Genomic DNA, 15,683 nt, shown 5'->3' with positions numbered 1-15,683 from the left:
CAGGCATAGGTCCTTTGGAGGGTTTGGGGAAGCTGTGGAGGCTGGCCCCGGGGAACTGCTCACATGCACACACACTTGGCTAGCCATCTGGGTTGGTCCCCAGGGGGTCCCTGTCTTCCCTGCTAGTGGCCGATCCTAACTGGGGTGAAACCCACGTTCTGAATTCAGCTGCCTGCCTGTCTGCTGGAAACTGTTCCTCCTCTAGAGGCCTCACCTCTGCCTCTGCCTCCGCCCTTCCAGTGTCTTCTCGGGGGTGCCCCCAGGGTGAGCTGAGGCCCAGGCCCCCTGGCCTTCCCTTCTCTGGCATTACAGTGTCATCGTTGTCTCGTTGGTCTTCTCCATGAGCACAGCGACCACTCTGTCCTCTGCGACCTCTCAGGTGTTCGGCACCATGCTTGGCACACAGTGGGGACTCAGTGTCTGTTCAATGGCATTCCTGGTACTGTAAGTAGGTTATAAACAGGATTTCCATTATCCCATAAATGTCCATGTATCCTGTAAATCCTCAAGTCACTGGGTGATTCTTGCTTTTTTTTTAAGAGGGAGAGAGGGCACACATGAGTAGGGGAGGGAGGGGCGGAGGGGCACAGGGAGAAAGAACCTTAAGCAGGCTTCATGCCCACTGCAGAGCCCGATGTGTGTCTCGTTCTCATGACCCTAAGATCAAGACCTGAGCTGAATGCAAGGGTCAGCTGCTGAACCCACTGAATCGGTGCCCCAATTCTGGCTTTTTTACAGGAGCAGGAGAACAGATACTAGACCTAGTGTTTTCACCAATCAAGGCAGGATTAAATCATGGTTAAAGGAGATGGAAGATGTTTGTCAGGTGGATTTATGATTTACCAAAGATTTGGGCCAACAGTTTAAGGATTTAAACCTGCCTGGGGGCAGAGTAGGGGACAGGAATGAGAAAGGGGGTCACTCCTTGTTAAACACCTACCATGAACCAGGAATGGTGCTGGGCACTTTATTTATCAGGTTATTCATTTCTCGTATGGCTCCCGGCATTAAGTACTTTTAATATTTGTTTGTGGAAGATGAACCTGAGGCTCAGAGTGGTCACACAGCCTGCCTGGGTTCACAATGGTCACAGGGAAAGTTGGGGCAGGGGCTCTATTTTAGCAGGTGATGGGTGCTGAGGACTTTGAAAGTCCTAGCCACAGGCTCACATGGTGGTGAGGAGGGTGATGCTCACGGAGGTGAAGTGACTTAGTCAAGGTCACATGTCCGGGGAACGCCTGGATGGCTCAGAGGCAGCAGGGTGGCAGGGCGGATGGTTCAATGGAACTGCAATCCAGCTCTCCCGTGACTTGTGAGGGCCTGAGGGCAGCTTAGCTGGGGGGAAGGTGGGGAGGAGGAAAGAGTTGGGAGGTGTCCTTGCCAAAAGGCTATGTCCCGGGGAGCACACTGTCATCAAGGTAAGAACAATATTTTTGAATCTCAAAGCACCTTAGTATCCACTATCTCCTTTGCTCCCCCCAAAAGCCCCACAGCATAGGCCCTATCATGCCCATTTTGCAGATGAAGCATCTGAGTCTCCACAATTTTGTGACTTGCTTGGGGTCACACTGCTAGTGGGTTGTGGAGCTGGGTTCCCCATCTACCCAGCTTCTGGATGTTTGCACTCAAGGTCAACCCTTGACCATCCAGGCCTGCGACTTGGTTGTTCTTTGATTTCCAGCAGGCACCATGAACATTTTTTCCAGATGGAGGGGCTGCCCCTTCTCTCTGTAAACTCAGCCGACCAAGGAGAATTCTCCTCTGGCAAGCTCAGAGGCCCTGCTGGGAGTCCTGCAAAGGAGACACTGATTTCCTCGCTGGTCACAAGGAGCCCGTGGGACCTGAGCTGGTTGCTCTGGGTCTGGATGACGGTATCTGGAAATGTCTCGCCAGCTCCCTGCATCACACCGAGGCCTGGCATCAGCCAGTCAGAGAGGAAAACGTGTTCAAGTCACTCGTCCCTCACACAGTATGTCACCCACCTTGCAACCCAGTTGAACAACTGCACAGACAGTATTTGTCTCTGGCCTGTCTTTTCTCACTTCCTCTCTGCTGCTTGATCTAACCGGAGTTAAGTTCAGAGGATAAGTGACTAATAGATTCTTCTATCTTTTGATTCACTCTTTTCACCAGTTGCCAACGAGACTCTGCTTTTGGTGTTACTAAAAGGTGAGTCACAGAGGCTTGGAAGCCTACAAAGGTAGGAGGCTGACCGATGAGACCACCGTACACACAGAGCTGGGCATCTAATGAGAATCTGAGGCTCAGACCTCTGCCCAAAGTCCCATGAGGAGCCATGGAGGGGAGAGGGAGGAAGGGTTAGGGCTCACACCATGTTCTCATGAGGGCACCACACCCTCGCTGCTTGATGCTGTGCTCGGGCAAGGCCCGCATCTACTTCCTTGCCTCTCTGACTCCTCTTCCCTGCCTTGGGTCAGGACTTCATTGGCTCTTGCTGGTCGCCTTTCTCCCCAGCCCACCCACCATCTGGCCTCCAGAAGTGTGACCCTACCAGCCTCCTGCTGAAGCCCCCCATAAGGCCTCTAATTGACCAGGAATACACTTGTGGGTGGGGCATTCGAAGCTTCTCACGAGGCCCCTGCTGGCCTTTCCAGCCTTAAAATAGCAACTAACATTTGCAAGATTAATGCACTTTATGAAAGAAGATTTCACATATGTTAACCCCAGCAGCTTATCACACTTCTTGTTTTCTAGCCAGTCGGTCTAGGCACCGCTCTCTGAAAATCTTTCATGTGTTCCAGACTTTCGGCATTTCTTCCTGAGCCTTCTTCTCCCTGGAATATATTTTCCCTCTGTTCTGTTTTTCCCCTCCTTCAATGCCCTTCCTAAAAACCACCTCCCCCAGGAAGTACTCCAGGATCTCTCTGCCAGACCAGAATCCACCCTCGAATTTCCACAGTATCACAGAATGCCAAGTTTTTGGAGGTGAGGATAGATGTTGAAGACATTCCTTTCCCCTGCAAGATCCAGAAAGGTTTATTTAAAAACACCCACTAAATGACATTGAATTAATTACTATCAATCAGCCGATACCATTGCCTTCTGAATGAATACCAGTTGGGCTGGATTATTATTATTAGCCTGAGACTATAAAACATAATGGAAAGAAAGAGAACGCTTTCTGGCCAAAAGAAGATGGAAGAGACGTGCCCATTGGATGTGCCCCGGTAGGGGAGAGGGTGCGCACACTCTATTTGAACCAAGAAGGGCAGTACCCAGGCTCCACACTCTGCAGGGCCAACCCTGTCTCTCCCCCAAGAATCTCCTAGAATATCCATTACCCCACATCTTCCCCCCCCCCATTAAAAGGCACACTAGTGCCCAGTGTACCTAGAAGCAGCAGGGGGTCACTGGGACAATAATAAGGAGGCTGGAAGGAACAGTCGCCAAAGGGTAGCCCTCAGTTATGGATGCTCTGTTTTGCTCCTCTGCCATCTGTGTTCTTTTTCCCTTTCTTGCTAATCACAGAGATGGTCCTTGACATACGTTTGGCATCCTATGTGCCAGAAATGACAGTGTTTAAAAGGTAGAGAAAGCAGTGAGAGAAGAGGAAAGATGAAGAGTGTGGGGCGTGTTTGCACACATGCGCTCGGGAGTGCATGCACACACATGTGCACGAGCCTGCTTGCACACACACGCTCCAGAACCAGTGCTCTGCGGTCACATGCAGGCTGTCTCAGCAGATCACAGTGCCGGGCAGGAGCAAGCAGGGAAGATGAAGCACTGCAGTGAGGCGTGAACGCAAGGCTAGGCCGCCGGGGCTTTGTGCACAGCACAGTGCGCTCCTCGGGGTGTAGACTGTAAGGGTAGATGTGGGCAAGCCACTCACTGGACGCACACCCCTTCAAGGAGCCAGGGTCCTGGCAGGTCTCCGCATCTTGGACCATCAAGCTCGGTGTGTCTGTCTATTGGCCCAACCTGCTTCTGCCCAGTTTGGGGTGTGCAGCAATGCCCTACTGGTCTCCAGAACACTGGACTGGGCAGACTGTGTCCTGGCTTCCTGCGCCATGAGGACCCCCGTGAGGAGACTCTGGGCACCTGCATGCAGAAACATGAAAGGCAAAGCCCCCAGAAAGGCATTCTGTCCTTGTCATGCCCACAGGTCCCATGTGAGCCTCTGCTCTGAACTGTGCATGGGCTGCGATTGGTGTGTAGGGGCCACTGGCGTTAGTGGGGTTGTGGTGTGGGGACTCCTCTCTCTCTGTCTTCACGCATTTCCTTCATTCAGGTCCCTGCTGAGCTGTCACTTCCTCAGAGATCCTCCCTGTCTTTCCAACCAGTAGCCCCTCTCACCTTACTTTATCTTAAAATCGTTAAAAATTCTATCTCCAGAACTGACATCTTCAACATCAGAATCAAGGTGTCCCGATGTCAGCTCCTGGGTGGGCCCCCAGAATCGAGAGCAGTACCTGACACTCGGTGGATCCAGGATGACAAATCATTATTCCATATTGTCACTTACACTTTCTGCATCTAATTCCCAAGGCAAAGTAGGATATAGGCGGCACTACCCCCTTCCTACAGAGGAGAGGAATTTGAGGCTCAGCCAAGTTAAGTAACTTGCTCAAAGCCATGTAGCTGATACCTAGTTGATTGGATTGAACACCCAAATTCCAGAAGATGACTTTCTCTTGAAACGTGCCCTCTGGTTTATGGGGTATGGGGAGATGGAGTGATGGGAAAGAAGTTCTGGATCAGAGGAGCCTGGGAACGAGGGGAGAGAGCCAGCTTCACTCACTGGGATGAGCTGGGGCCCGGAGACAAAGGAACTGGTTAGAGACTCATCCTTCTCCCAACATGCGGTGTCACCTAGGTCAGGGCTTTGGCCTCCCAGGGCTTCCAGCTTCTCATCTATGCAGAAGCCAGGATTAGATCTGTGGTTCTCAGGGTGTTTTCTGCAACTCTAGATGTTCTTGAGGTCTCCTGAGGAAGTGGGGGTCCTCAGCACCCCTGCCTGTGAGGACCACCGCCTGAGCTGAAAAGGGCATGTTGGCACAAAGAGAGTGGCCTCGGGTGGGGAGGTCCTGGTTCATGGGGCCAGGGCACCAGAGCCCCAGTCCGGTGAGGCTTCTCACTAACAGTGAGGCCGGGAGTCCTCACCTGGCCCGGCGAAATGGAGCTGACCATCACGGTGAATGTGCCAGGAAGGGGGAGGGCTGGCACTCGCAGCAGGTGTCTTAGCAGGGGTGGGGCAGGGCCACTGCGAGGGAGCCACCGGACAGGCCTGGCCTGGGCTGGAGGAGAGGGCTCAGGGGACCAAGGGCCCCTGCTGGCCTGTGGGAGACCCTGTGGGTCTGTCTTCCTGCCTATAAAATGGGAATTATTATTCCTGCTGTGCCTTCCTCATGGGCCCGTGAGGATCTGAAGAGACAACTTCCAGGAGATGGTGCATTGGCTTCACGGGGGCTGGAGGTGCGATACCAGCCAGACCTCCCTCTCAGCCTGGCTCCACCGCTCCCCGGCTGGGTGACGCACAGCCCCACGGCCTCAGACTTAAGAGGGGGGATGATGGATATAACAGTCACCCCTTAGGAGGTTGTGGCCCCCACTCATTCCACCATACTCTGTATGCAGGAGCTGCATGTATGTGTGTGTATTCACATCACCCTCCCAGCACCACTATGGATTCGGAGCGATTAACATTTCCATTTGGCACATGGGGAAACTGAGTCACGGAGAGGTTAAGTAACTTGATGCACAGCTAGGAAGGAGGGGTGGGCTGGAAGTCAGACTGGGCAGTCCAGCTAAGCGTGGCACTGTCTCACCGGGGGCTTGGGGTAAGTGCAAGAAGGCGTGTAGGCCCCCAAGCACTGTCGAGGTTCATACATCTGGTTGCCTTTCTGCTCCTGCTGCTGACTTTGCTGGGGAGATAGGGCTCATTTTAGAAAAGCGTGGACCTCTAAAGGCATGGCTGGTGACCCGATTGCCCAAATTCCGTGCTGGCTTCTCTCAAACCATTTTTTTTCACACTGATATCTTTCTTTTCAGCTTTGGGAAAATTGTAACTCTTTCAAAACAGATGGATCAAGAAATTGAGTGTCTCCTTCCACCCGGCCTCTTCCACGTGGCACTTGAAGACCCCAGAGAAAGGAAGAACACGTGAGCAAGCACAGCAGCGACCACGTTGCCTGGCTTGCTGTGTGCACATGGCGGTCCCTTATGAGCTCCATGGGTCTGCAGACGTGACTTTCTTACGCAGTAGGGTGGGTGTTCTATTCCTCCCTCATTGTTTCCCCTGCTCACCCTTGGAGTGGGGTCCTTAGCATGGTAACTCACCCATACGATTCAATGAAAGGGGTTCCATATTAGTAAAAATATGAATTCTAGATGCTTCTCTCTGGAAGGTTTGGAAGATTAGAGCCCATTCCCAAGACTGGGACAAGGCAGGTGAGGCAGCTGGGGCACATCTAGGATGTACTACCTCTACTGAGAAGGATGTCACCTTGGATTTGTACCCTATGTGCCTTTCTGGTCTTCCCCTGGTTCCTGGTTGTGGGTTCTGGTGCATGCTGGTCATGAGGAGCTGTAGTCATCTCTCAGGATGGAGGCAACACTGAAGATCTCTGTGGCCCTGACTTCAGAGAGATCTAGGAGGTGGTGCCTGGCCAGGAATGACTGAGGGTCAAGACACAAAAGGCTGTCTGTGTGTAGGCCATTGGGTGACTAGGGGACAGGGCACTGCATGTATATGGGACCCTGGCTCTGTGGGTTTGGGATCGGCCCATAAATCTTCCTGGCGATGTTTAATGTCTGCATCACTTTCAGACTTTTCAGGACATCATGGAAGGGTCACGAAGATGAAATGACACAAAGTTAAATCAAGGGACATGAAATAAAATAAAACAAAATTAAAGAAAAATCCAAGCCACTTTTGGCCCCAACAGACCCTCTGCAATGGTAGCCTTGGCTCCATGTGGGCCAGGTGGTTCTGTAGGGTTGGGGTCTTCACACCCGGCTCCACAGAGCATCATTTAGGGACTTCGTGAGAGCTCCTCAGTGGCGGAGGGGATGAGAGAGAGGAAGAGAAGGTAAAACTCCTGATCAAACCAGAAATCCTTTGTTTTATTAAGTTTTGTCCAATTAGAATCAGAACATTTGATTTAATTTTTCATAGGCTAAAATACAGTTTGAAAATCACTGTCTTAAGAGCTATTTTATTCATTTCTTTTGAGGACACTTCTTGGTCTACAAATCATCTATCTCCCCTTTATCCCTCTGTTCTATTGAGGACAAATGACTGTTTTCCCACGACATGAGATCGTGGAGGCCAGGCTGTCACAGTCAAATGCTTGACTGTCTCTGGGACAACAAGAGGGAAATAAATAAGAAATCTCGTATTGGGGTAGTGAGGTACATCAGAGCCAGCTCACTCCCTACTACTAGAAGGTTGCCTCCCACTCCAGCTCCCTGCCCCCTGGGTACTGTCTCGGTGCCTCCCCAGGAGTTCTTCTGGACTCAAAATAAGGCCCTGAGAAGATGAGACCTGGAAAATTTTGAACTAAGTGGAAAGCAGTGCCCTCTGCTTTGCACACAAGACATGGATTCTGCATCAGAGTGTGTGAGGCCCACCTCTTCCTTGGGGGGATGCCATGGGGATCTCCACTTCCTTCGGGACAGACCCTTCCTGTCCATAGGCCAATGGCCTTAGAGACCTCTACGGGGTGTTCCTTGGAATACAACCCAACCACGTCCACTTTCAAGTAGGGTGTTTCTTTTACTAGTTAATCATCACCGGGGTGACCATAAATTCTGATTTGCCTGGGACAGTCCTATTTTATGCCTGTTGCCCTGGTGTAATTATTAATAGCTCTCTTTTCACTCCCAAAGTGTCCTATTTTGGGTGATAAATTATATGGTCACCCTAATTATCATTTTTACGATCAGAGTGCTTCCTGACCCTCAATGCTCAGCTGCCACTTACCCCCCTCCAGGAAGCCCTCCTGCCATGCTAACTCAAGCTGATCTTCCCTTCCAGGCAAAGTGCTTTGGGGCTCCTCCATCTCACCCTACCATGTAGGTTACTAGTCTTTCCTCTACCTCACTCATCCAGTAAGTCCTGCATGCCCACCGACAATGAGACAGAGCATTCCAGACCATGGCAACACAGGAGGAGCCCCACACAGAGAAATAATAAGTGTATATATATATATATATATATATATATATATATATATATATATATATAATGTTCCCTGATAGACTAAGACTATGGAAAAAAGTAGGGCTGGGTTGGGGTGCAGGCGGAAAGTGATGGGAATTTGTTTGTCTTGGTTTATATGGGATGGGCAAAGCCTTCTCTGATAAGGTGATATTTGAACAGAAGCCTGAAGGAGGTGGGGAGTGACCCCAGTGGGGAGAAAGCATTTCAGACTAAAGGAGCCACGTGTATTAAAAAAAATCCTAAAAAGGGTGGAATAGCTGTCAGTGCCAGGAGGGTGGTAAGCGTGCACATAGATTAGGAGTCCCCGAGGGCCCTTTTTTCCCTCTGTTCTCCCCACGCTCTGGCTTGATAGTAAAGCTCACTCACGTCTTGATAACCTTGGTGGATGAGGAGTGGCGGCATCACACATCGACTGGCTCTTTTGGTCATTGTGGCTCTGAGTCAAAGCTTCATGGACAGCCCAGCCCCAGCCTTGCCAGTGTGATGAGACCGCTGACATTTTGTTATGGGTTTATTGAGGTTTCCCAATCATCTGAGCCCCAAGCCACGCTCCCTCCGACTGTCACCGACCGCCCCAGACTCCAGAGGGGCTGCGTGGTACCTCTCTGTCATCCAGTCTGCTCTGGAGACCTGGACTGGGGCAGATCTCAGGGGAATGTCCTCTTCACTTGATACCATTCTGTATAATTTCATAAAGGCATTTGCCAGACCGAGCATCCAGAAGGTGAGGAGCGTGACCTGCTCCTTGAGAGAGGCTTCCTATTACGTGCTTGCTCCAGGCTATTCCATTTGTTCATACTGCATTCTTATTTTGAAGTGTATTTAAGTAGATACGCTCTGGACGATACAGATTTTGCAGCCAGACAGAGCTCGTCGGCACCGGGGATCATCAGCAACAACTGGACAGGAGTGACCGGTGTGAACTTCTGTGACCGCGCTCACCCTGGGCTTTGACCCACCATTCCTCCTTTCGCTTTCCTCCTAGATTAATTTTTCACATTAGTAAACCAGTTTGAATCTTTCAGAAGTGTTCTGGGTCTTAAATTAATCCTTAAGCAAATAACTTTTCCAGACATCTTCATATATAAATAAGTTTTGAGCAGCTGTTGTGTGAAAAGGGGCGTGTTGGGATGGGGGGAGATGGGGAAGTGGCCACCAAGTGTTGCAGAGTCCCTGCCCTTCCCTGCCTTTCTGCTGCTGCAGCCCGCACTCGATCTGCCCGGTGGTTTCTCATGGGTCAAATCTCAGCGAACGCGGACATTCTATCAAACGAAGAAAGTGACCCCCAAATTCCATCCTCCTAAAGGATTAATTATTTGCATAATTTACTTTGTTCATAACAGTGCTGGGCCTCGTACCTACCGAGAGGAAATAGGTTTTTAAAAAAGAAGATGGTTGGGTTGTCATTACTTCACCACGTCTGTGTTGGTGTCTTTGTCTTGAATGTAATTAAGAGCCTTGGTGTGAGTTTTTAAATGTCTGATCAACCATCCCCCACACTTTCACCCAACGTGGCCACAAAGGAAGGTTGAGACTCATTCAAACCAGAATTTAGCAGCCTCATACAGTCCTATGCATGAGGGGGGAGGGAAGGGGCTTGGGGAGAGAATATATTGAGATCTGCCCTTTGATCGTGTTCAATGCGACTTTGCATTTACCTGAGGGATTAAAAGTTCTCATTGACCAAGGCTCCCGGCTTCCTACTCAGTCTTTGACGGGACAAGTGTTAATTGGACAATATAATGGGGACAATGTTAATTCCCCTCTTAGAGTTCCTTTTCTTGTTCAGTCAAATAGAAAGGCCCTTTTAAATGGCAGAGAGAGGAAGAAAGGAGCTGGTTTATAAGGGTAATAGACTGCACATCTTCCCCCTTGTCTCAGAACAAGTGCAATGGAGTCAGCATAAAGCAGGCCCTAAACAGCAAGAGAAAGGGAACGATGTGGTGGTTTGCCTGGAATGTCACCCTGGATTAGGGATCGGAGAAATAGGGCCAGTAGGCTCTGTCTGTTTTTGTAACAGTAGGGGTGGTGGGTGTGGGAGGGGGCGGGAGCTGGGAAGGGCAGATGCCCAGGAGACTCAGGGTAAGGAGAGGACAGGTTGGTGAGGGTGGGACATGCGGGTGATAGGGGATGACAAGGGCAATAGGATATGGATGGACAGTCAGAAATCTGGTGCGATCCACTGAGCAGTTGGCGAACACCAATTTCCCAAACCCAAAGAGGTCAGGGGTGTGCAGGGGTGATGGGCAAGAGGCAGGGATTCCAGAAGCAATAGCCCACTTTCAAGGGTTTCCGTAATTAGAATGTTCCTCCTGCCTAATCTTAAAATAGGCTGACGTACCATTGTCTGTAGATTCTGGGAGCCACTTGGGGAAACTAATATCACCCCTTTCCCCACTGGTTCCATCTCAACAGCCCCATCTGTTTCTCTGCTCGCAAAATCTTTCTCCTGTTGAGCTTCGACTAATACTTCCATCCCTGGTTTTTATGAATGATGACAATGGCCCATTCAGTCTTTCCACTGGTAATTTATTCAACAGGAGTTTTCAGGCATCTGCTATACGGCAGGTACTCTGCTGTGTACCCTTGAGCAAGTCACTTAGCCTTGCTGTGCCTGGAACATTCAGTCGTGGGAATAACGGCCCCTGCTTTCTGTCTACAGGGCTCTTTTTGGGATCAATGGAGATTATGGGTGTAAAAACATGTTATAAACTGTAAAACATGTGAAATGAATTATTCTCTTTATGACTTTGATTCACTAGGAAGATAAAAAGAAAGTGTGAGAAATGATGAGAAACAAAGACAAGACAATCTCTATCGAAAGACAAGCCCACCAGGTGCAGGCAGGACACAAGGCAGAACACGAAGGCCTGAGTGATGGAACCGAGCTGCAGTTGTCCAGGGAGGTCACCTGAGGGAGGTCCCAGGCCTGGCTGGCAAGAGTCAGCATCTTTTTCAGCAGCCGTGACTCTGGCTGAGAAGATGCCTCTCGAGTAGATCCAGAACCACCCACCTACCATCTCCAGGAACTCAGCCCAGGAACAGGCTTCCAAGCACTGGCTCAGGTAGGTGCTGGTAGCATTTGATCTCTGTTACCCCCCGTTTTCCTTAGTTCTACCAATACCAGTCCTTATTTGATCTTCCAGTCCTTCTACCTTCTTTGTAACCAATTGCCGGTATGAAACTCCCTCCATTTGAAATATTAGAGCCAATGATTTCTTTTTTTTTTTTTTTTTAAGATTTTATTTATTTATTCATGAGAGACACAGAGAGAGAGAGGCAGAGAGAGAAGCAGGCTCCATGCAGGGAGCCTGATGTGGGATTCGATCCCAGGACTCCAGGATCACTTCCTGGACCAAAGGCAGGTGCTAAACCGCTGCACCACCCAGTGATCCCGAGCCAGTGATTTCTTAATGATACAAAAACTGCACAAGAATTCCTTGTTGGGTCTTTCTGGGGCAGAAAAAAAATGAATTCCTGCTCAAAAGTGAAAAACTTAGTCAACAGCCCTCCTCGCTGATCGTGAAACCCAGGGTGGTTTCTTCCACTTCTCTACGCCTCAGTGTTACCATCTCTAAAACGCACATAATAAGTTTGTGTTGGCGAATCATCACTCACACACAGAGCAGCCCAGTGTGGGTGCACACAATCTCAGTTCTGTGGAGCCGGGGCGTCCGGGTCCAGGTGTACCTGATACACTTCCTCATCAACTTGTCTTCATGCACCTGCTTCATCATCTAGTGTCCAGCCTTTGACGGGTCTCTTCTTGTTCTGAGCTGAAAGCTGCATATTTCTGACTCACCAGCCCTTAAATATTTCATAGCAGACTGGCTGGAAATTAATATTTAATCACAGACTCCTTGGCATGTAAATATTTAATCACTGATATGGCTGATGAGGAATGAATCAGCACCCAGGAAAACTTTTGGTCTCTAGTGCCACTTTTAAAGGATCTTTGGTTTTGGTCTCACGGGACAGAAACACCAGTGGTGCTTTTATTTCTATACTAAATTTGATATTTTTAAGGGCTCCAGAAAATGGCCGCAATACCAATCTGAGGTTCTGGATCAGAAAATCTCATCCCCAAAGACCATAAACAAGATGGGAATAGTCCCAGTTTGGAAAGAATTGGATGGATCGCAAAAGTAGTAAACATTTCTATCAACTTACGATCCTAAGGAAAGACACGCACCGTGTGTGAAGAAGGGATATCCTTGGAGGCATAAGAGTGGAGCTCGGGGTAGGAAACTGGATCCCCTTATGTTTCCAGCGGTGGCTGGAAATACGAAGGGAAGAGAAAGTTTTGGGAAAAAGTTAAAAATTCTTTGAATATAACAGTAGGTGCAGAAAGGAGGGTGGAAAATCTGAGTCTGGAGGAACCCATGGAGCTCCATGTTTAAAAAATAAGAGTAGTAAAAATGTCACAAGTTGGAAGGCAAAGCAACCGCTGGGGTCCGTGTGCTCTGGTAAGAGCAGCTTCATCACCAGAGTGACTTCTGTGATTTTTAAAAATGTACGTTTCTATTACTCTGGGGCCACTTGGATGCTACCAGCGCTAGCTTCGTGCAGCAGTGGTGTGGCTCAAGATCGTGCACATAAAATCACCAAGAGCGTGTGCTATAGCCCTGGGCTACTTTCAAAGACACCGAACTCCATATTAACCCCATTTTCTTTTCCCTGAAAATGTTTCTCCTCCCCCTCTGCCTTGCTCCCCAGCTTCCCACCTTTTGGGGGCTTCTCGCTGTTGGAGGCTCAGCGTCTGTCTCTTGCACCTAGGGTGGCCTGGCCAGCAGGCAGTCATGTTAGAGGGGCTCGCAGGTCCCCAGAGATGCCTGCAGATGCTGACCCGATGAGGGGAACTGGGCTGAACTCAGGTGGGAGCCACAACTCTCACTTCCGGTCACTTCTGGCTGGCAGCCTAGACCACCCCACGTTGCTTTTCCCAATCACGAGTGGCTGAGAGGGCTCTGGGTCTTGTCACTCTGTTCTGCAAAGTGTCCACGGTCCAGAGCTTCAGGAAAGAGAAGGAAAAGCTAAGGTCTGCTGCTAGAGGCCTGGGTTATAGGTTCCCTGCTCTGTCCACTCACCTCAGAGGCCCCGCTCACCTCTCCTAGCTGACCTGTGCTGCCAGCAGCCTTCAGACACGCCCTCCTCCTCCCCTCCCCAGACCACCTCACTCCTACTCTGCACCCCTCTTGTGGCATCAGCTTTCCTTTCCTTTCCTCCTGAATGCTGTATTGAAGGCAGGCCTTTTTTTTTTTTTTAAGTTAATTTTCCAGGGATCCCTGAGTGGCTCAGAGGTTTAGTGCCTGCCTTTGGCCCAGGACCTGATCCTGGAGACCTGGGATTGAGTCCTATGTCGGGATCCTTGCATGGAGCCTCCTTCCTCTGCCTGTGTCTCTGCCTTTCTCTCTCTCTCTCTCTCTCTCTCTCTCTGTCTCTCATGAATAAATAAATAAAATCTTAAGAAAAAAAATAAAAAATAAAGTTAATTTTCCATTTATTTTTAGTTTACAGGGATTCTCAAAAAATAGAAATGAGGGAAGAAATGAGGGGCCAAAGGAAACTATCATGATTCCTAGTGCAGAGTGGTGATTCTCCTGTCTCAGGCCCCGCTACTCCACGTCTGTGTGGGTGTGAGGGGGTCTGGGGCTGAGCGGTGGCCCTCCAGCTGCTTCCTTAGTGTGGGAGTCCTAGCCAGCCCAGGTGCCCAGAATCTCCCTGTGGCCCATCTGGAGGATCAGAATGTTTTCTAGAATTCAGTGTTTTTTCTAGATTTCAGCCTTAAAGGACTTCATTTGTCTGCTGTGATGGGCACTCGCCTTGTTACCCAGTGCCCATTGCTTCCCATTCTTCTTTATTGTTAGAAAATCTCCACAATGGGGGAGGGAGGAGTTTACCCTCTCGTGTGCTTAGAGGAAGGGGAATCATTCTATCCCCAAGGGTGAATGTTGATTAGTCTAAACTGACCATGGAAATTCTATTTCCTTCTTGTTATCACTTTAGTCATGGGTACAGAAAGAAATCCTAATCAATGTGGAATGAAGGGAAGTCAGGGACATCTGGTTAGGGGGCTTCTGAAAAAGGTATTCCTCACTGATAGAAAGAGACAGAGGAGGAGGAACAGCCTGCCTGCCTTTGGATGCAGTTGTGTGAATTTGTGGGGCAGCCACCTTGCCGCCACGAGGCAGGCAAAGATCGAAGCTGAAGATGGGAAAGCAGAGAAATGAAGCCCCTGGTCCTAATGCCACTAAGTTGACCAAATCAAGAAGCACTGTATCTTCAGGTTTCTTATATTTAAGCTGCTTTTAGTTGACTGTGTAGTTATTTGTGTTCAAGAGCACTCTCACTAATATACCACATGAATAGGGGAGGTAGAGTCAACAGCTATCAAGATAAAGATTAGAGACAAATGACAGATAAATGAGAAGTAAAACAATAATGAGAAACATTTTCATGCCTATTAGATTGGCTGATAATCAAGCCCGATACCTGCTGACCTTTCGTGAGGACGTGGAACCACGGCACCTCTCCCACACTGCTGACGGAAGTGTTAAATTGCTCCATCATTTCAGGAAACGAGCTGGCAATATTTATATATCAGAAGATGCTCATAATCAGTGATCTAGTAGTTCTCTGGGGCAAGTAACTGGAGATATCCTTGTACACATACGGAGAGAAGCACGTATAATGATGCTCCTGACAGCATTTTTGTAATGGAGGAATCTGGAAGCAAACTGTAATGATCATCAACTTGAAAACAAATTGGTCACTTCCTCAGACTTTGGGCCAATGAATAAATTACAGCTACATGTATCGGCATGATTGAATATCATAAATACAATTCTGAGTGAAAAAAAGTAAGTTTCAGAGGGATATGTTAGGCTCTGAAATGATTCATACAATATTTAAAAACATCAAACAGGGATCCCTGGGTGGCGCAGCGGTTTGGCGCCTGCCTTTGGCCCAGGGCGCGATCCTGGAGACCCGGGATCGAATCCCACGTAGGGCTCCCGGAGCATGGAGCCTGCTTCTCCCTCTGCCTGTGTCTCTGCCTCTCTCTCTCTCTCTGTGTGACTATCATAAATAAATAAAAATTTAAAAAAAAATTTAAAAAAACATCAAACAATATGATAAAGTAAATAAAGAAATGGGTTGGGGTGATAACCATCACATTCAAAATGGTAGCTTTTCTGAAGAAAGGGGAAGGGCACACAGGGAGTTCCATCAGATCTAAAATATTTTCTTTCTTAAGCCGGCTTGTGAGTAGGTGGGTGGATATTATATTCTCTCTCAAGCTCTTTTTTATATGTCTGAAATATTTCATGAAAAATAATTCTTGAAGCTGACATTATGGGCTAGAATCAATGAAGTGAAATTTGACACAGACGAGCATATGGTCCTTAGCCAGGTGCCTACAATGAGTTTTTTAAGGTTAAGGGGCAGGTGGTGCCTGGATTAACAACAGTTTATGAGAAAATGAGCCAGAGGGGTTGGTTTT

General features: G+C 48.9%; 1 long non-coding RNA gene across 2 annotated transcripts; it reads left to right on the top strand.

The window, feature by feature from the left end:
• Positions 1–15: 15 nt before the first annotated feature.
• Positions 16–15,036, top strand: LOC140601708 (uncharacterized). Of its 2 annotated transcripts, XR_012004748.1 has the most exons (4): positions 16–1,969; positions 6,010–6,224; positions 10,945–11,247; positions 14,650–15,036. It is a non-coding gene; the product is annotated as an uncharacterized lncRNA (long non-coding RNA). The 2 variants fall into 2 exon arrangements; XR_012004747.1 differs by lacking the exons at positions 10,945–11,247; positions 14,650–15,036 and having other exon boundaries at positions 6,010–6,889.
• The last annotated feature ends 647 nt before the right edge of the window (positions 15,037–15,683 follow it).

The sequence above is a fragment of the Canis lupus genome, chromosome 12 (assembly GCF_048164855.1).
Source record: "Canis lupus baileyi chromosome 12, mCanLup2.hap1, whole genome shotgun sequence".
Taxonomy (NCBI): Eukaryota; Metazoa; Chordata; class Mammalia; order Carnivora; family Canidae; genus Canis; species Canis lupus.
Note: the sequence above shows the minus strand (reverse complement) of the source record. Positions and strands in the feature narration are given on the sequence as shown.